Genomic DNA, 22,542 nt, shown 5'->3' with positions numbered 1-22,542 from the left:
TGAACAAAGGGGAGTAAATCTCCAAAATTTTCCAGAATAAAAAAATGCATTCAACATTTCAAAAATTGTATCTCCATTACATAACAAACTCCTTGTGTATAGGGTATAAATATGAATGGATATTGAGTTAGGAAAACAGTTGGGTTATTGGGTTGGATCATTTGTTTTATAGCAATTCATAATACATTTAAGTTAAAATTATTTTTATAAGGTTGGTGTTAGTTAAATGATACTATTGTCTATTTTTATAATATATGTTGCTATTATTAGTGTTTTCAACAAAGAATAATATTACCTTTCACATTCATTCTCAAAAACAATGTTTCCTTTTCCTAAAGACACACCCAGGCTAGTGTTTGATTTAGTTTGAGTCAAGAGACAGTAATCATTATAAAAAAGTAGGGGGTAGTTAATTACGTACATATACTCACATATCATGTCACTATTGTTTCTAACTTATATTTTAAATTAATTTATAATATTCAGAATGTCTTTCCATATTTTGTCACTCTTTTTAAACTTTTACTATGTACCTACTTTGTGCCAGGCATATTAATATGTGCTTAAATATATGAGTAGCTATTTCTACTTGGAATATGTACAACTCAGTTAGATAGACAGAAATTATTTAAAATTCCATATAAATTTGAGATATAAAGGTGGCACTCCCCTCCCAAAATAATCCAGGGGGAAATTTTCAATAAAAATACCCAAATATACCTCTTTTTTAAAAACTGAATTTTTTCATTTAAAAATACTCCAAAATAATATTAGATACACATGTAAAATACATTGAATAGTAGAAACAAATAGAACAATTTTTATTAGTTTCTTTCATTTTTATGTGTATTTTAAATTTCTGGTATTATTATTTTGAAATTTTATGAGGTGGTATTGTTTCTTGATGTCTTTAGTACCTAATGATTGACTTATATAATTGTTTAAGATTTTTAAAATTTGGTTCTCTGTGTGTACAGACAGAGGCAGATGGTTTGGAGAGGAAAAGTATAAAATTAGGAATTAAAATCATTTTACTGAAGTCAACTTAAGGGTTATAGACTAAGTTCGCATGTATCACATGTAACACCCACTCACACCTACATACAAATAGGTGTATTTCCGTAAATGAGTTAGTTCTCATGTTTCCAAAAATCAAAAGCTAATCTTTCAGGAAAAATATTGTTGATTTTGTTTTAATAATCAATTTAAAAATGAGCCTCCTTTTTTGCAAGAGAAAAAATATTATAAATAATTTCTCTTCAACGGAAATACCATTTGAAACAGAATGAAAACATTTTCCCAGCAGTGATAAATTATCAGAAAGACATCAAGATAAAACAATATTACTAAAATGGTGTTAATAAAATACTGTATTTTATTCAACTTGGGGAAAAAACCCTTACTACCTCCCCTACTCTGACTCTAAAAATCTTAGAATCTAAGGCTTCCCTGTTGGCGCAGTGGTTGAGAGTCCACCTGCCAATGCAGGGGACACAGGTTCGTGCCCTGGTCCGGGAAGATCCCACATGCCACGGAGCAGCTGGGCCCATGAGCCATGGCCGCTGAGCCTGTGCATCCAGAGCCTGTGCTCCACAACGAGAGAGGCCACAACAGTGAGAGGCCCGCATACTGCCAAAAAAAAAAAAAAAAAACAAACAAAAAAAAAAAAACTTAGACTCTATAAAAGTATAATAGTTACATTTTCTTCACTTTATTTCTCTTTGTGTATTCATGGTTTATAATAGTTTTAGTGACCTCTGGGTAGGGTTTTCCCAGCAGGTAATAATGTGGTTATTTATTTATTTATTTTTCTGCCAGGAAATAAGCAAACTCAGGTCATCATTACTTAAATAAGTAAATGATTATGTAGCTAAAGGGAAAAAGAGATATGAGTTAAGAGAAGACTGTTACTTTTTTTTATGATTGAAGAATATTTTCTTAAACTAATACAAAATGCTTTATATTTGTCACTTCTTTATTGAAAGTACATTAGCCTAAGTTCACTGCTGAGTGTATTCCTAATGGAAAGAATAAATCTTTGAACACCACTGAGAGTACAAATTTGGCTGTGACCTGTGCAACATCTCAAGGTTAATAGATAGAAAAGTTGTAATTCCATAGTAAACCTTCTATGTCCTGGAGTTGTATGGAAACGGATTTTAGAATAAAAACTCTGATTACATCTGTATTCTATTTATCATTTCAAGTTAGTCAAATTTACTCATGATTTTGATAATAAAATTATTTTTCTATATAGTGTAGATAATAATGTAGATTTTATAGTATTTTTGGAGAATTAATTGTGTTAATTGTACAGAATCTGGTGTAGTCCCTTAGAATAAAAGATCAATAGATGTTATCTCTCTCCTTTGTTTCCATTAGACTAGTGACCCCAATACTCCCAATATTAATATTGACACCTAATGTACACAATTTAAAAATAATGCTTATATTATTGTTATTTTGTAATGTTAGGGACTTTATGTGGTTCTATATATGTTGATTGCCTTTCAATATTTTAATATTTTGGGGGGAGGGTGAAAAACATAGATTAACTTGATTATAAAGACTCATAAGGAGCTGTTGTGCACTGAATGTGTGTGTGTCCTCAAAATTCCTATGTTGAAATCCTGAAACCTGTGATGGTATTTGGAGATGGGAGGTAATTAGGTCATGAAGGTGGAGCCCACATAAATAGGATTAGTGCCCTTATGAGAAAAGACACAAGAGGGCATGCCCCCTCTCTCTGCTTTCTCCCATTTAAAAACACAGCAAGAAGGTGGGCATCTGCAAACTACTAAGTGAGCTCTAACCAGACACTGAATCAGCTGGTGTCTTGATTTAGACCTCCTAGCCTCCAGAACTGTGAGAAATAAATGTTTGTTGTTAAGCTGCCCAGTCTATGGTATTTTTGCTATAGCTGTCAGAACTGACTGAGAGAGGAGCATGTATACAGATCATGTATACCAGTGCATTCAGAGAGGGAAATATCCAATAATATTTTAGGATATGAGACTTCTACCCCATGAAATGTCTTCATACAAACTTGGCAGACTCAGTGGGCACTGACTTGGTGTCTCAGTATATCACTCAAGTGAATATCTTGAAAGATAATTCTCATTTCTGGTTTTCTAACCAGTACCCCACAGATACTAAAATTCATCCTTAATAGTTCAGTGAAATGAGTTTTGCATCTTGCACTGTAGGGTAAAAATAGAGTTACCTGAGTGGCCCTGAGCTGGACTGTAATGGGAAAGCTGAGACAATAAGTTTCTACTTAAAAAATGCTAGAGATAAGAGCATTGATTTTTAAAGTGTATATATATATATATATATATATATATATATATATATAGACTGAACAACTTAAGTACAGAAATCAAAAAAATATGTCACCTATTTACCTTCATATTTTAATGTACATCAGTGATTGCTACATGGTTTCAAAAGAAAATACTTCCTAATTTCCATTCTCAAAATTTTAAATTACTCAAGGTTAGTAGAAGTTTCCATCATGACCAGATACTATTAATATTAAATTGAGCCACATAAAATCGCCATTTTTATAGCAATTTTATATGGCTCAATTTAATGTTATAAAATGATAGAGTATTGACAGTCCCATATGGTTCATTCTACTATACGCGGTCATGTTCAAGAACAGAGATACGCATGCACGTGAAGGAAATTGATTCCACAATGAGATGGTGGGAAACATTTGGGGAAAGATTCGCAGATAAGGTGGCACATAGCATTGTGGCTACTCCTTATTTAATGCAGCCTCTTAATATGAGAATGAGAGAGACAGAGGGAGAGAGAGTGAGAGAAACAGGGAAGCCAGCTTGACTATCAGAGAAGTTTAGAAGGAAGTACTTTTGGGTCCTGAAAACTAGGCTGGATGTGGTGGGAGAGAGAGAACTGGTGGAGGCTTCTTTATCCAGCAACTCCAGACACAGGTCCTGAGCACTTACTTATTTTATTTTGTACATGGGCACGTACATATTTTGGAAAATTAAAAGGAAGAGACAGAGTTATGTAAATGCATAGAAATGCATATAGGTACTGTGTATTCATCAGTATCTTAACTTATAAACTTCTCAGCCACATAAATGAGGCAATTTTCTGGAGACATATCACAAGCTTATCTCTGATGTAGAGGTCAGAAGAAATATTTTCTTCAAATTCTTTATTTGAAGGGGCTAGATGTATCTTAAAATACCATGCCTTTTTGTCTCCTCACCATAAGGCATTGAGGCTCATTTTATTATATTTGAGTCTTTAAATTCATTATTGTTTTCAATCCAGTTATAAAATGGTATAAAATTTATGCATCAGAAGGAAAGTTTGTCTCAGGTAAACATTATAAAAATGAAGAATTAATAGTATAAACCTAAATCTTTCAAAAGGACAAACTTTTCTAAAGACATTTTGCAAAATTCGAAAAGCAGAGCAGAAAAGTAATTTTTTTTAACCGTCCAAATTTTCGGTAATGCTAACTGAATCAATAACAAGAATATTTTAAGGAAAGCGTTGAAGCTTCCTCAAGGCATTATGTTTTTGTCTTTTTTACAAGAAAACAAGAACCCTTTTAATGAAACAATAAAATGGTTAATTTAAGTTGACTTAAATAAATTTAAGTGAGATTTGCAGGGAAGGTGTTTGACATCTTTTAATTACCACTTTGAATTACTGTATGCACTTATGGAAAATCAAAGGTATTCCTCTCATCATGTATTATGTCATTTATTCTTTCCTATATTTCAGATTTTTCATTTCCCCCAGTTACCTTTGAATATTAATATTTTATGACATTCTTATCCGTTTTCCGGTCCTCTCCATTGCCCCCAAATATATCCAAATATTGGAATGTAAATTCCACTTTAGGTTGTAGCAACGATTTAACAAAAAAATGAAATTTCTTTAGGTTAGTTTTTGGGTCTGAAAACAGAATGGAAATAAGTAAGCAAATAAAATACATTTTAATTGTATTTGGACTTTCTCCTACCTTGTGTAGCATACTTATTTTTTCTCCTTAGGTGTGGTATATTCTTAGGCAAAAGTGAACATCAGAGTGAATGAATACTACAAATATGCTGTATCTATAATAATTGTTAAAAACTTCCACATCGATACACTCAACAGAATTTTACTGCTATCCTCCTTACATTAGAAAAATCTAACAATGTTAGTAAAACTTGTTCTTATTTCTTGCTTTTGACACTAATGGGAGTTTTCAGTAAAGACTTCAAGTCCAATTGATGCATGAGCTAGTAGCTCTCCTTAATTGTGTTCGTAAATTCAATAGCTATTATAGAAAGAGACGTTCTTGGCTGCACTTTACAAATATTATTCTACCTCCTAGACCATACTTTATTCATTCTTAACATGTTTTAAAACCATCTTGTGTTCAGAGTAACTCAGAACTTGTCTCTCACTGACTTGGGGAGGATTTTGTTCTGTCACGTACTTCTCTGATAACTCAATACATTTTGTCTAAATCCAACAAAATGATGTTGAGAGTCTGCCAAACATGAAGAAAATTCTTTACATACAGAAACATAGTAAGAGACATAGAAATAAACAGTGTATTCTGAACTTTTATTGAAATGATTTCTTCATTGAAAGAAATAGAAACACATTTAAGTTATGGTGGCAAATTTTTATCGATAATATTTATTACTGAATATGAAATATTGACATTTTTCTGATATTGGGGAACATTTGAAGTCCTAGATCCTTCAAAAGTTTGTTCATTGTCTGAATACATACATATCACATAGTCAGAATTGAAGTACGGATTAAAAAATATTTGGTGTGTTGAGGAGCAGTGGTCACTTCTTATAAACATATACTCCTTTCTGCTATTGGCTCTGTGGAGGCCGACTGGCTACCTCTCCCGAGGCCCCCATGGCCCTCCTCTCTCTGCCCTGTAGGTTGACCACTGATGCTGTACTCTCAGCCTCACATAATGAACGTACAGAAAGAGCTGGCTGTGTTTATAAGCAATCAGCAATGGAGAAAGTGAGGAAAAGTGGTCAACTCCAGGACTTTTCTGTTTCCCATGCTTTGATTTTTACATCCTGACACAGAGAAATATGCTAAGCAGTTTTCTTCCAGAATTTGAAATTGTAAGTGGCACTCTCACGGCCCTATGTTGCTGGCTTTCCTCTCCAACAATGTATGCTTTTCTCCTCCCTCCCACTTTAAGAATCGTCTAGAAGGGGGGAGTGGGAGGAATTGGGAGATTGGGATTGACACATATACACCATTGATACTATGTATAAAATAAATAGCTAAAGAGAACATACTGTATAGCACAGGGAACTCTACTTAATGCACTGTGGTGACCTAAATGGGAAGGAAATCCAAAAAAGAGGGGATATATGTATATGTATAGCTGATTCATTTTGCTGTACAGTAGAAATTAACCCAACACTGTAAGGCAACTGTACTCCATTAAAAATTAATTTAAAAAAAGGAATCATCTAGAAGGGAAATAGGAAGAATTGAGGATATTGGCATTGGATCTCTTCTCCTTCCTTCCCACTTCAGACTTCCACTGTTCAGTGGGATGGATTAATCCACTAAGTCGATCCTAGTCCCTCTCTGCAATATGACTTTGTCTCAGTTCAGGGTGCTCTTGACTGTGGTTTTTGTCCAGATACTGTAGAAAACAAAAGCTAAGGCAAGTGTTTATGTGATAATAATTTCCTGGGGAGGATTCAATCCCAGTGAAGCGGAACAGGGAAGTGAGGCATGGAAAGAAGGAGACTTATTAGAGAATATCTTCCACAACAGACCACAGCATCAGTATGAGCTAACAACCCATTCTTGCCAGATTTTACCAAGACACTGCAGGAAGGTTCTCCATGGGAAGTGAGAAGAGTGTAGTGCATCACGCGTGGGCATGGCTGATGACAAGTGACAAAGGACCTTAAAAGCAATGATAGCTGCAGTATCCTCATCAGTACTAACACGTACGGGAAAAGTAATATCCAGCTCCATAACCGGAGATAGGTGTTACCTTTCAAAATCCCATTCTGACCAGAAAGAAAGGATGCATGAATCTGGACCAATGCATAAACTCAATCCAGTTCAGCTGATTTATGCAATTTATCCATTTGCATAAATCAGATCCACTTATATACTCTTAGGATATTGGAATTTCACCATGAAATAAGATTCCTTGACCTTTTCCCTGGAGAAAGGAGGGAAGATCCAATTCCTCAGCGTTGTGGCTAATTGTAATCTTCTAAATCAAGTATTAGCAAACCAGGCCCCCCACCGAATCCAGCCTACAGGGCAGTTTCTGTGTGTCTCTGAGTAATAGCTTTTACATATCTAAAGATTTGGGGGAGGAAGGAGGAAGAAAAATCTGTGATAGAGACTCATAAAGCCTAAAATATTTAAAATAAGTAGCTCTTTACAGAAAAAGTTTACCAACCTCAGTTCTGAAAACTCTGTAAAAAGGGTTATAGCAAACTAAGCTATAGCTGCTGTTACAACTAACGCTCAAAGTAATTAGTGTTCCTTGTGGTTTTTCTCCACCCTCTGCCTCAACTGGTCTGGGTTGCTTGCCTTGTGAAATGATCTAGACCTTCATTCCTGAGAGTCTGACATTGGTTTTCTAAGCAAGGGAACCACTTTCTGGGGAGGAGAGGTTCTTTGTCCATCGACCTCCATGGTCATATGTGAATTGGAATTTGATAGGATGCCACATGTGTGTCATTTTCAGTTTCCATTGCCTAATGGTGCAGATTTGGAAGCTTAGGGCTGTTTTGGGGAGGTGGAAATTCACATCTGTTTGCTGTTCAGGCATGAAGTTTTTTGATCAACATTGTTTTAACCATTTATTGAGATTCCCAAATATTTGCATCTGGTCAATTTAAAGGTTTAAAGCCAAATGTCTAGATACAGTCTACAAGACTGATTTTTCTTTTCTTTTCTTTCTTTCTTTTTTTTTTTTTGTCTTCTCCTCACTGGGTTCTGAGATCTGCCACTCTTCTGGCCCTTAGCTTAATAACCTCTGCCCTGAGCAATTCAAGCAATTGCCTCAGGTAGGGAGAAATCACCCTTACTATAGTCTTTGCCACCATTTGTCTGGAAGAGAATACTTTTTAAAAAAATTTATTTATTTTATTTATTTATTTTTGTCTGTGTTAAGTCTTTGTTGCTGTGCCTGGGCTTTCTCTAGTTGCCGCGTGTGGGGGCTACTCTTCATTGTGGTGCGCAGGCTTCTCATTGCAGTGGTTTCTCTTGTTGCAGAGCACGGGCTCTAGGCACATGAGCTTCAGTAGTTGAAGCACACGGGCTCAGTAGTTGTGGCTCACGGGCTTAGGTGCTCTGCAACATGTGGTATCTTTCCAGACCAGGGCTCGAACCTGTGTCCTCTGCATTGACAGGCAGATTCTTAACTGTGCCACCAGGGAAGCCCCTGGAAGAGAATAATTTATAAGTAGCATGGGAAAAAAATTGGGAATCTATTCCTACCAATATTTTCTTTTGTTAGAGAATAGTTTTTCTACTGCCTCCTAATGAATAAACCAGAGTTTGGAATATAGAAGGTGGCTCTTCCTTTTCTTCACAACATCAAATTTTATATTTTTGGACCTTTCCCTTAAGGGTTCCATTAGGAATGTCTTAAGCTACTACTAGTGGAAATCCAGGTAGCAGTGACATAAACAAATAAAGGTTCCTTTTTCTCACCTAATAACTCTGTGGGTTGGTCCTTGCTGGCATTTGCCCCCATTTTTCTGGTCTGCCCTTAATATAGGTGCTTTTTGCCTTAAGCACATTGCTTCCTTATGAAAGTTTCCACACACAACCACATTTCTAAGAAGGAAGTTGAGATATTATGAGATAGGACGACTTTCCTTTTACCTGGACACAACCAATTGTTCTGGGAAGTTCCTGACAAATTGCTTCTTACACGTCCCTGGACTGTACTGGCTCATGTTACCCCTACCTCCCTCGAAAAACTGGGGAAATGAGCAGTTGTCATAACTGGCTAAGACCCAACAGTGATTTACTGCCCAGGACAGTGTTAGAGACTACCCTAAATAACACTGGAATATTGTTGGTAAGAAACAAAGCGTCAGGGTCTGGTATGGTGGGTTGGTGCAGTAAAAATGTCTCTTCTGAGTTTACTGGGATTATGTCTTGATATGTAAAAACAAGCCCTTAGAATTAGACAGAGCCTTTTCCTCTCTGGGAAAACTTTACTGATCAGACCTTAACCACAGCATGAAATAAGAAAGAGTCAAAATTGACAGTTAAATACTCAGCAATAAATTCATTATTATAACCATTATTGTTCTCTCTCTAATATACTAAAACCCATCAATTTGGTGGCTGAGAAGCCAAACAACATCATGAATTAAAGAAAATAAGAATACCTCATTCCATTTTTTTTCAAACTATTGTGTCAATTGCTATGCCTTAATGACTGCCAAGTGACAGGCAGTATAACTTTAAAATGAGAATTCTATTTGAGGACAATTAATTAAAGAGCTCAGTTAATTTTTCATCATTAGCACATCCTTTAAATTGTTGTTTTAATAGAAGTGAAGGAAATGCAGTTATTGATTCTTGTATTGTCACCTGGATACCTTTATGATCATTACAAAAATCCCTTGGGCATAAAATAACATTCTGTGGATATGTAACTATTATTGTATGCAGTAATTAAAATCTGACCTTATTTCATATTATCAGATTTTGTTCAAAGAGTTCTTCTAGGGTGGGATAATACCAGGTTTTAAGAGATTTATTTAAGAGATAAGCTCAGTTTGTGTTTCATTTTTTGATGTAATTACATGTTAAAAATAATATATATTTGGAAGTTTTATAACAGAAAAATTAGAGAGCATTATTATGAGGGTGCACAAAATTAATTTGGCTGCTTTCAAAATATTTTCCAAATAGCTCCTATTTTTCTGAATGTTTAAAATTCTTGCATGTGTCTACTTTTTTCTTTTCTTATTTATATATCAGAAACAGAACTAATGTATATTAATTAGAGAAATTTAATTTGTTAGTGTAGGGCAGGCAAGTTTTTACCTCTACCCTTTTAGGGCTTTCTGGCTGGGTGTGAAAATTAAGCTGACATAAGAGAAATCAGCGGGAGAAAAGCATACACATTTATACTCTCTTCTGTGACATGGGAGCCCTCATAAGGGATAAAGACTCAAAGAAATGGCAGAACCTACATGCTTTTATAGGAGGTTGAACAAAGATAGACTATTAAGGAAAAGTAACTATCTATGTGGAAAGGCTAAAGAAAGATAAGGATCACTTTAACAAGGTCTGTTTGTATAGAATTCTCTCCATCTCAACCTGCTTGTCCTTGATGATAGGGATGTTACTTTCTTTCCATCTGGTATACAGAGGACATCTTTCATATAGGGATTTTTTTTTCCTGTTTTCAGGAATAAAAAGGAGGGTCAGAGAGCCCTTCCCGCATCTTCTGTTTCTCAAGTGGCTTTAACTCAAAATAATCTATATGTCATATCTTGGGGTGACATTCTCTAAACTCCTTCAATGGTTATGTTAATATAAGTTGTGGTTTAATTCATATAAGGTGGCAGGCAATGACATGAAATGGATGGAGTATAAAGTTTATTGGATAAATGTCAGTATTTTAAGCAATAATTTTAATGTAAATTATGTCCAATTTTTATTCAGTTACTTATTTAGGTAGCTGCTGTTTTTTCCAATTGCACCCTCCAGAATTCATTTTGTTTATGTTAAGACTCTTAAAGAAAGGTTTCTTACCAAAACTATTCATACCAGATATTTTTGGTTTTATAAAAATCACCTTTTATAGTAAACTAAGTGTTATAAAATATTTGTCACCATGGTGACTTAATTCATTGGTAAGAACAAATTTTATCCATTTTGACAAGGTAAAATTTGGACCAAATGAGTGAAGAATAATTTGAGGGCCAATGGCCTAACATTCAATATTTTTTCCCCATGAAATACAGAACAATTCACTCATGGGCTTTGGATGTTTCTTGGAAAATAATACCAGCATAGTATATATTTTATATCAGTTTAAAAGCTCAAGTTCTACAAAATTGAGTTAAAAGACTTTCACCTGTGCTACTATGCTGTCCTAAACATCATATAAATCATTTTTGGTAGAGGTACTTTTTCATTTTTCTTCCACATTGAGATGACGTTACTGGAACTAGAACAAACACAAACAGATTATCCAACAACAGCAAAGAATAAATATGGTGTGACCATCCAATGGGAATAAACACCACAAGAAAAGTAAATTGCAGTCATTATATTTGGGAGCACTGTTGTATGTTTGTTTGTTTGGTGCTGCTCAGGATATATGTTCACGCTCTGCTGTACGTTAATATATGACATTTTCTAAGACATATTCAGTTACAGTTCTGGCACAGATGTTATAAACACCTCCCTTGCATACAAGAGTATTGAAAGTGTGTGTGTGTGTGTTTGTGTGTGTGTTTTAAAGCCTGTGAATTATAAATTCTTACTGCTTCTCTCTCTCAGAGGTGGTGGGGTCTACTTTCCCTCCCCTTGAATGCCGATGGGCTTTTGACTGTTTTGAGCAGTAGGATGGAGCCGAGGAATGCTGGGTGACTTCTGAGGCTAAGTCAGAAAAGGCCATGAAGCTTCCACCCAGTTCTCTTGAGAGGCTCACTCTGGGAAAAGGTAGCCACAATACAAAGTCCAGGGCCAAGCTTAAGAGACCACACGTAGTCACCCTAACCTAGTAGGAAACACAGCTGAAGTCCCAGACTGTAAACAGCATCCATTGTCAGTGTAGGCAGTGAGCCTGATTGTCATACCTTCAGATGATAACAGTACAGGGGAATTGTAACTGCTACTCCTGCCCAAATTACTGACCCCCAAATCATAAGAAAATAATGTGATGTTATTTTATACCACTAAGTTTTTTTTTAACATCTTTATTGGAGTATAATTGCATTACAATGTTGTGTTAGATTCTACTGTATAACAAAGTGAATCGGCTATACATATACATATATCCCCATATCTCCTCCCTCTTACGTCTCCCTCCCACCCTCACTATTCCACCCCTCTAGGTGGTCACAAAGCACCGAGCTGATCTCCCTGTGCTATGCGGTTGCTTCCCACTAGCTATCTATTTTATGTTTGGTAGTATAGATATGTCCATGCCACTCTCTCACTTCGTCCCAGCTTACACTCCTCCCCCCGCCCCTGTGTCCTTAAGTCCATTCTCTACACCTGTGTCTTTATTCCTGTCCTGCTCCCAGGTTCATCAGAACCTTTTTCTTTTTTTAAGATTACATATATATGTTTTAGCATAAGGTATTTGTTTTACTCTTTCTGGCTTACTTCACTCTGTACAACAGACTCTAGGTCCATACACCTCACTACAAATAACTCAATTTCATTTCTTTTTATGGATGAGCAATATTCCATTGTATATATGTGTTAAATCTTCTTTATCCATTTATCTGTTGATGGACACTTAGGTTGCTTCCATGTCCTGGCTATTGTAAATACAGCTGCAATGAACATTGTGGTACATGAATTATGGTTTTCTCAGGGTATATGGCCAGTAGTGGGATTGCTGGGTCATATGGTAGTTTTATTTTTAGTTTTTTAAGGAACCTCCATAGTGATCTCCTTAGTGGCAGTATTAATTTACATTCCCACCAACAGTGCAAGAGTGTTCCCTTTTCTCCACGCACTCTCCAGCATTTTTTGTTTGTAGATTTTTTGATGATGCCCATTCTGACCGGTGTGAGGTGATACCTCATTGTAGTTTTGACTTGCATTTCTTTAATGATTAGTGATGTTGAGCATCCTTTCATGTGTTTGTTGGCAATCTGTATATCTTTGGAGAAATGTCTATTTAGTCTTCTGCCCAATTTTGGATTGGGTTGTTTGTTTTTTTGATATTGAGCTGCATGAGCTGTTTATAAATTTTGGAGATTAATCATTTGTCAGTTGCTTCATTTGCAAATATTTTCTCCGATTCTGAGAGTTGTCTTTTCGTCTTGTTTATGGTCTCCTTTGCTGTGCAAAAGCTTTTAAGTTTCATTAGGTCCCATTTGTTTATTTTTGTTTTTATTTCCATTTCTTTAGGAGGTGGCTCAAAAAGGATCTTGCTGTGATTTATGTCATGGAGCGTTCTGCCTGTTTTCCTCTAAGAGCTGTATAGTGTCTGGCCTTATATTTAAGCCTTTAATCCATTTTGAGTTTATTTTTGTGTATGGTGTTAGGGAGTGTTGTAACTTACTTCTTTTACATGTAGATGTCCAGTTTTCCCAGCACCACTTATTAAAGAATCCCTGCATTCCTGGGATAAACACCACTTGATCATGGTGTATGATCCTTTTAATGTGCTGCTGGGTCCTGTTTGCTAGTATTTTGTTGAGGATTTTTACATCTGTGTTTGTCAGTGCTATTGGTCTGTAGTTTTCTTTTTATGTGGCATCTTTGTCAGGTTTTGGTATCAGGTTAATGGTGGCCTTGTAGAATGAGTTTGTGAGTGTTCCTCCCTCTGCTATATTTTGGAAGAGTTTGAGAAGTACAGGTGTTAGCTCTTCTCTAAATGTTTGATATAATTTGCCTGTGAAGCCATCTGGTCCTGGGCTTTTTTTTGTTGGAAGATTTTTAATCACAGTTTCAATTTCAGTGCTTGTGATTGGTCTGTTTAACTTTTCTATTTCTTCCTGGTTCAGTCTCAGAAGGTTGTGCTTTTCTAAGAATTTGTCCATTTCATCCAGGTTGTCTATTTTATTGTCATACAGTTGCTTGTAGTAATCTCTCAATGATCTCTTGTACTTCCGCAGTGTCAGTTTTTACTTCTCCTTTTTCATTTCTAATTCTGTTGATTTGAGTCTTCTCCCTTTTTTTCTTGATGAGTCTGGCTAATGGTTTATGAATTTTGCTTATCTTCTCAAAGAACCAGCTTTTAGTTTTATTGATCTTTGCTATTGTTTCCTTCATTTCTTTTCCATTTATTTCTGATCTGATCTTTATGATTTCTTTCCTTCTACTAACTTTGGGGTGTTTTTGTTCTTCTTTCTCTAATTGCTTTAGATGTAAGGCTAAGTTGTTTATTTGAGACATTTCTTGTTTCTTGAGGTAGGATTGTATTGCTATAAACTTCTCTCTTAGAACTGCTTTTGCTGCATCCCATAGGTTTTGGGTCTTTGTGTTTTCATTTTCATTTGTTTCTAGGTATTTTTTGATTTCCACTTTGATTTCTTCAGTGATCTCTTGGTTATTTGGTAGTGTATTGTTTAGCCTCCATGTGTTTGTATTTTTTACAGATTTTTTCCTGTAATTGATACCTCTTTTCACAGCGTTGTGGTCAGAAAACATACTTGATATGACTTCAATTTTCTTAAATTTACCAAAGCTTGATTTGTGACCCAAGGTATGATCTATCCTGGAGAATGTTCCATGAGCCATTGAGAAGAATGTGTATTCTGTTTTTTTGGATGGGATGCCCTATAAATGTCAATTAAGTCCACCTTGTTTAATGTGTCATTTAAAGCTTGTGTTTCCTTATTTATTTTCATTTTGGATGATCTCTCCATTGGTGAAAGTGGAGTGTTAAAGTCCCCTACTATGATTGTGTTACTGTCGATTTCCCCTTTTATAGCAGTTAACATTTGCCTTATGTATTGAGGTGCTCCTATGTTGGGTGCATAAATATTTACAATTGTTATATCTTATTCTTGGATCGATCCCTTGATCATTATGTAGTGTCCTTTGTCCCTTGTAATAGTCTTTATTTTAAAGTCTGATATGAGAATTACTACTCCAGCTTTCTTTTGATTTCCATTTGCATGGAATATCTTTTTCCATCCCCTCACTTTCAGTCTGTATGTGTCCCTAGGTCTGAAGTGGGTCTCTTATAGACAGCATATATATGGGTATTGTTTTTGTATCCATTCAGCCAATCTATGTCTTTTGCTTGGAGCATTTAATCCATTTACATTTGAGGTAGTTATTGCTATGTATGTTCCTAACACCATTTTCTTATTTGTTTTGGGTTTGTCATTGTAGGTATTTTCCTTCTGTTGTGTTCCTTGCCTAGAGAAGTTCCTTTAGCATTTGTTGTAAAGCTGGTTTGGTGGTGCTGAATTCTCTTAGCTTTTGCTTGTCTGTAAAGATTTTAATTTCTCCGTCAAATCTGAATGAAATCCTTGCTGGGTATAGTTATCTTGGTTGTAGGTTTTTCCCTTTCATCACTTTAAATATGTCATGCCACTCCCATCTGGTTTGCAGAATTTCTGCTGAAAGATCAGCTGTTAACCTTATGGGGATTCCCTTGTATGTTATTTGTTGTTTTTCCCTTGCTGCTTTTAATATGTTTTCTTTGTATTTAATTTTTGATAGTTTGATTAATATGTGTCGGCGTATTTCTCCTTAGATTTATCCTGTATGGGACACTCTGTGCTTCCTGGACTTGATTGACTATATCCTTTCCCATATTAGGGACGTTTTTAACTATAATCTCTTCAAATATTTTCTCAGTCCCTTTCTTTTTCTCTTCTTCTTCTGGGACCCATATAATTTGAATGTATGTGAGTTTAATGTTGTCCCAGAAGTCTCTGAGACTGTCCTCAGTTCTTTTCATTCTTTTTTCTTTATCCTGCTCTCTGGTAGTTATTTCCACTATTTTATTTTCAGGTCACTTATCTTTTCTTCTGCCTCAGTTATTCTGCTATTGATTCTTTGTAGAGAATTTTTAATTTCATTTATTGTGTTGTTCATCATTGTTCATTTGCTCTTTAGTTCTCCTTGGGCATTGTTAAATGTTTCTTTATTTTCTCAATTCTATTTCCAAGATTTTAGATTATCTTTACTATCATTACTCTGAATTCTTTCTCAGGTAGACTGCCTATTTCCTCTTCATTTTTTTGTTCTGGTGGGTTTTTACCTTGCTTCTTCATCTGTTGTGTGTTTCTCTGTCTTCTCATTTTGATTAACTTACTGTGTTTGGGGTTTCCTTTTCGCAGGCTGTGGGTTTGTATTTCCCATTGTTTTTTGGTGTCTGCCCCCAGTGGCTAAGGTTGATTCAGTGGGTTGTATCGGCTTCCTGGTGGAGGGGACTGGTGCCAGTGTTCTGGTGTATGAGGCTCGATCTTGTCTTTCTGGTCAGCAGGTCCACGTCCGGTGGTGCATTTTTGGTTGTCTGTGACCTTATTATGATTTTAAGCAGCCTCTCTGCTAATGGGTGGGTTTGTGTTCCTGTCTTGCTAGTTTTTTGGCATAAGGTGTCCAGCACTGTATCTTGCTGGTCGTTGAGTGGAGCTGGGTCTTAGCATTGAGCTGGAGATCTCTGGGAGAGCTTCACTGTTTGATATTACGTGAAGTCAGGAGGCATCTGGTGGACCAATGTCATGAACTCGGCTTTCCCACCTCAGAGGCACAGGCTTGACACCCGGCCAGAGCACCAAGACCATGTCAGCCACATGGCTCAGAAGAAAAGGGAGAAAAAATGAAAGAAAGAAAAAACAAAACAAAATAAAATAAAAGTTATTATAATAAAAAATTATTGAAAATACAAAAATTAAAAAGTAATAAAAAAAGAAAAGAAAAGCAACCAAACCAAAATCCATCACTGATAACATGCGCTAAAACCTATGCTGAAAAAAAAACCAACAACAGAAACGACAGACAGAACCCTAGTACAAATGGTAAAAGCAAAGGTATACAGACAAAATCACAGAAAGAAGCATACACATACACACTCACAAAAAGATATAAAGGAAAAAAATATATGTATATCTATATATAAAAAAAAGGAAAAGAGCAACCAAATCAATAAACAAATCTACCAATGATAATAAACTCTAAATAGTAAACTAAGATAAACATAAAACCAGAAACAAATCAGATGCAGAAAGCAAACCCCAATTCTATTGTTGGTCCCAAAGTCCATTGCCTCAATTTTGGGGTGATTCATCATCTATTTATGTATTCCACAGATTCAGTATACATCAAATTGATTGTGGAGATTTAATCTGCTGTTCCTGAGGCTGCATGGAGAGCTTTCCATTTCTCTCTTTGTTCACACAGTTCCTGGGGTTCAGCTTTGGATTTGGCCCCACTTCTGTGTCTAGGTCACCTGAGGGCCTCTTTGGGAAGTCTGAGGTCTTCTGCTAGCGTTCAGTAGGTGTTCTGTAGCAGTTGTTGCACATGTAGATGTATTTCTGATATATTTGTGGGGAGGAAGTTGATCTCCATGTCTTACTCCTCTGCCATCTTGAAGGTTTCTCTATACCACTAACTTCTGAGCTAACTTGTTAACAACTCTCTTTATCAGTTTGGACTGCCATTTTTTAAAAATCCAAATACCATAGACTGGGTGATTTTGACAATAGAAATGTATTTTCTCACTCTTCTGGAGGCTGGAAACTCCAAGATCAAGGTTCTGGCGGGGTTCGATCTTTATTTAGTAGTTGATTCAACCTTATTTAACCTTATTAGTTAATTCAGTTCTTATTTAACCAATTAGGTTATCATTTCTTTATTACTCCAGTGATGAGGCATTCTCAATATATTGATAGGATGAATGAGCTGATAACAACATATTCATTAGGAATGAACTAATTTACAAGTAGAATAAATGTGCTCATCAACAGTTATACAATTCACGTGTAAAGAAGCAAAAATAGAAAGCATGGGGTAAAGGAAATTTAGAAATAAGATTCTAGAGAAAATTGTTTGGGAGCAGACAAATGATATCCTGATGACTCAAAGAATTCAAACAATCATACTTCTAATCCTCAACCTATTATTTCTCAGTGAATCTTGCCTACAGAAGAGTGAAAACAAAATCTTCTAATTTCAGATGATAATTTGTTCATGCAAGATTTTCTGTTATTGATTCTCTTATCTTGTAATCTAAAATTATTGAGGCTAATTTTTTCTCCAAAATCTCTATTAGGGAATTGCAAGCCATACTAAAAGAGTGGTGTAAGGTTGGAGTACTCAGAAAAATTATTATAGTTTCTATTTCTCTCAATAAAAAATATTTAAATCCAGACTTAATTATTGGAAGCCTGGAACCCTCTATACAACATACTTCCTATCTATTCTGATGATTATTAGTGATCAAATGCCAGCCTGTCAAGTTAAGAATGACAGAAATATAGAAAGAAAGGTACATATTAACACCTACTGACACCATTTTATAACTCAAATAATCTTGTGAAAAGTATAATATATTCATTTTGAAATAAGGAAAATGTATATCAGATGTTATGTAAATTATCCGGATTTACAGAGCTAGTAAATGATGAAACAAATTCTGATTCCAAAAATCAAACCATTTTTTACTACTTAATTTTGTTGTAGTCAAATTTATATTACAACTCAAGTTGACTGTGTGTGTTTGTATGTGTGTGTATAATTTTATATTTGCTTATAATTAACTCAAGGTGTTATATTTCCCCCAGGTATTTGTTGGTTAGAGTTGACCTCCAACTGCAACCATCATTTGAAGAATTTAGCAGGAAAGGAGGACATTTTCTTGATAGGAAATAAATCCAGTAGTCATAAAATTACATTAAGTATAACTCTGCATTTTTTCCACATCCATCCCTTGGCAACCAAAACCTGACTCAGTTAAACTATATTATGTCCTCTGTTTATCACATTATCATCACTGTGTTTCTGTCAATACTCTTACTCCCATAAATGATAATGTCCATTATACATCTAACAGGTGCAGGAACATTTACCAAATACTGAAATAAAAATATATAATTTCAATATTCTCTGGTTCAGAATGATTTCCTATTTAGTTGGCTTTCAGATCTCATACAGGAAAATACAATTCCCAGTATAAAGTAGATATTACTAGTCTTCTCACGGGTAAGATAGAAAAATTATTACAACTTGCATTAGAGAAAGTGGTGAACATAAAGTTTTGAGGTAGAAGAGGAAGACTTTGCAACAATGAAGACTTTATCTGGATCTCATTGGAAAACTAGGAATAAATAAGTAGAGCTTAGCAGCAAGGATATTATACGTAAAGGAAATGTTTTAAACAAAAAAAATGAGAGCAAGAGTGAGAGCTGGGTGGAGGGGGGGAGGGGGGAGAGAGAGAGAGAGAGAGAGGGAGGAAAGGGGAACCTTATAAGCCTTGCAGTATTTATTTGGTGAGAAAATACATTATGTCATTATTATTTTATAAGAAAAATATTATCAAATAATCTTTAAATAAACAAAGGCAAATATCTGTACAGTCACCCCTCAGTATCCATGGGGGATTGGTTCAGGACCCCTGCAGTTACCAAGGGATCCTGATGCTCCAGTCCCATACATAAAATGGAATAATATTTGCATATAACCTATGCAATCTTCTCCTATACTTTAAATCATCCCTAGATTACTTGTAATACCTAATACTATGTAAATGCTATGTGAATAGTTGCTGGTATGCAGCAAATTCAAGTTTTGCTCTTTGGCACTTTCTGGAAATACTTTTCCGAATATTTTCCATCCACAGTTGGTTGAATCCATGGATGGGGAACCCATAGACATGGAGGGCCAACTGTAATATAATTTGCTTAATAATCACAATGTTGAACTTTATCTGCACCTTGCGATCCTGAAAAAAACAGAAAGGGGTGAGACAACCACACATCCTTCTAATTTCCTGGAAACCCTGCAAAGAACCACCTTTCCCCATAGGACAAGGTTAAGGCTTGCCTATGGCTCCCTTGTTTCCTATGACAAGGCAGGACACAGACTCTTCAAATCTCCATTCTTTGTTTCATAAATGACTAGTTCAACTGTTTGTCTTCTTCCAATCTGGACTAATGCCTGCTAATATGACTTGACCAAATTTTAATTAGGCTTCTCTCCTCCCCACAAGCCCTTGCAATCAGGCGAGCCTCCTGGTCCTGCCAAGGTCAGCTGACCACAGAGAAAAACACTTCCTGCTCAACTGTCTGATCACACTACCTACTCATCCAATAAGCCCTATCTGACTGTTCCTATAGATCTCTGGTCAGAGTGTGCTCCCTATGGCTATAGCACCCCTTTACATATTTCAATAGTCTGTTCAAATAAAGCCCCTCCTAGCAATGTGCAGATTTGTTTCTCATTTGACAGCAGAGAAGTTCGGTTGAACTTCTGATGAGATGTACTGAGATTAACTCATTGACGACTTATGTAATTACTGTGAAAACGGAGGAAAATAATTAGAGATGATAAATGCATTATTACATACAGATAATATTTTGGAATGCTCTTAAATTGGAACACTTAAATTTGGAAGTGACTATACATAGAATAAAATAAAAATACATATCTTTATCAAAAGTCATATTGAGAAGGCAGGTGTGGTGGCAGTGGTTACAGGTAGAAATCACTTCTGACCTAGTACCCCTCCTAATCTTGGGGAAAATATCTGTGTGTGTGCATTTTAAGAAGGAGCTTTAAGAGTGAAAAAGTGGTGGCTGCAGGCTTTACTATTTAACCGGGGTTAATATATTTTAGTATATTTTGAAGCTCTACCTTTCTCATCAGCTAAGTAAATCTTTTCCAAGACCCACAGGCTATTACAAAATGGTAGACTGTTTTGAGATGGATTGGGATTTTTCAAGAGTATTATATACGTTTTAAATTCCAGGTGTTATCATATTGCTTGCTTCCATTTCCTTATTTAAGATCAGAGGTTATAAAATTATGATAAATACTTTTATGTGTGGGCTTAGGTTTTCTGATGGACCATAGTGTTGTGTTCCCCAAAAGGAAATACTAGGGGGCAAAGTGCCACAGAAGCAGTCTGGCAGGAGCTTCTGAAAACCTAGTTATTTTGCCAAGTCATTATTTTTGAAGATCTCTGGCCTGTGATAATTAAATAAGGGTGCTCTCTCTAAAGGAAGTTTGTTTAATTGAAAGATTTCTGGGAAAATTCATCTCTGTATGTTCTTTCTCCTTAAATCATAGTAAATGTTGAAAATTAGTTTGAATTGCCAAAAATGGACCATAAGTAGAATAGCCCATAAAATTCATGGTAAAATTCATGGCAGTGACCTTGAAAATGGGTAGATGTGTCTGTGTATGCATAGTTTGTATACATTGAAGAGAAAGCATTTTTTTTTTTTAATGAAAGAGTCAGACGAACTTCTACTTTTATTTATTTATTTTTTTAAACAAGATGTTGGGGGTAGGAGTTTATTAATTAATTTCTTTATCTTTTGCCTTGGTGGGTCTTCATTTCTGTGCGAGGGCTTTCTCTAGTTGTGGCAAGCGGGGGTCACTCTTCATCGCGGTGCACGGGCCTCTCACTATCGCGGCCTCTCTCGTTGCAGAGCACAAGCTCCAGACGCGCAGGCTCAGTAGTTGTGGCTCACGGGCCTAGTTGCTCCGCGGCATGTGGGAATCTCCCAGACCAGGGCTCGAACCCATGTCCCCTGCATTAGCAGGCAGACTCTCAACCACTGCGCCACCATGGAAGCCCCGAAGAGAAAGCATTTAAAACCAGAAATTTAATGACAATCCTTATTGAAAGTTTCTAATATAATTCTAACTAGATGAATTTTTGTTTTGTGGGATTTCAAATATTTATCTTTTTTATGTGAGTTTGTATCTTTGTTTTCATTTGAAAAGCAGATATTTTATTTGTGAATTCAGCTATTTTGCATAGAAATTTTATAATTTAGTGGTAACTGTATCATCTATTTCTCAGCAAAAGATAGGATGTCCTGTGTTGTTATGCTACTCTATGACGACATAATGACTAGAATAAGATGAATAGGCATATACCCTGAGAAAACCATAATTCAAAAAGACACATGCACCCCAATGTTCATTGCAGCACTATTTACAATAGCCAGGCATGGAAGCAACCTAAATGTCCATCAACAGATGAATGGATAAAGAAGATGTGGTACATATATACAATGGAGTATTACTCAGCCATAAAAAGGAGTGGAATTGGGTCATTTGTAGAGACATGGATGGCCCTAGAGTCTGTCATACAGAGTGAAGTAAGTCAGAAAGAGAAAAACAAATATCGTATATTAGCACATATAAGTGGAATCTAGAAAAATGGTACAGATGAGCCTATTTGCAGGGCAGGAATAGAGATGCAGACGTAGAGAATGTATGTGTAGAAACAGTGCTGTAGGAAGCGGGGGCCGGATGAACTGGGAGATTGTGATTGACATATATACACTACCATGTGTAAAACAGCTAGTGGGAACCTTGTGTATAGTGCAGGGAGTCAACTCGGTGCTCTGTGGTGACCTAGATGGGTGGGATGGGAGGTGGGAGGGAGACCCAAGAGGGAGGGGATATATGTATACATATAGCTGATTCACTTCATTGAAGAGCAGAAACTAACACAACACTGTAGAGCAACTATACCCCAATTTTTTTTAAAAAGTCTATGTATTGTGAAACATAGTAAGAATTTTCTCTTTAAAGTAATCCTTTAGCCCATATACTGTGATATGTACTCATTAATATTCCTTACTTAGATCATCCCAGGCTCTTTTCATCATACCGTCTTATTTCTGGAGGGAACAACAAACT

Source organism: Mesoplodon mirus, assembly GCF_964341445.2.
Source record: "Mesoplodon mirus genome assembly, chromosome: 13".
Classification (NCBI taxonomy): domain Eukaryota; kingdom Metazoa; phylum Chordata; class Mammalia; order Artiodactyla; family Ziphiidae; genus Mesoplodon; species Mesoplodon mirus.
This window is presented reverse-complemented; position numbering follows the sequence as displayed.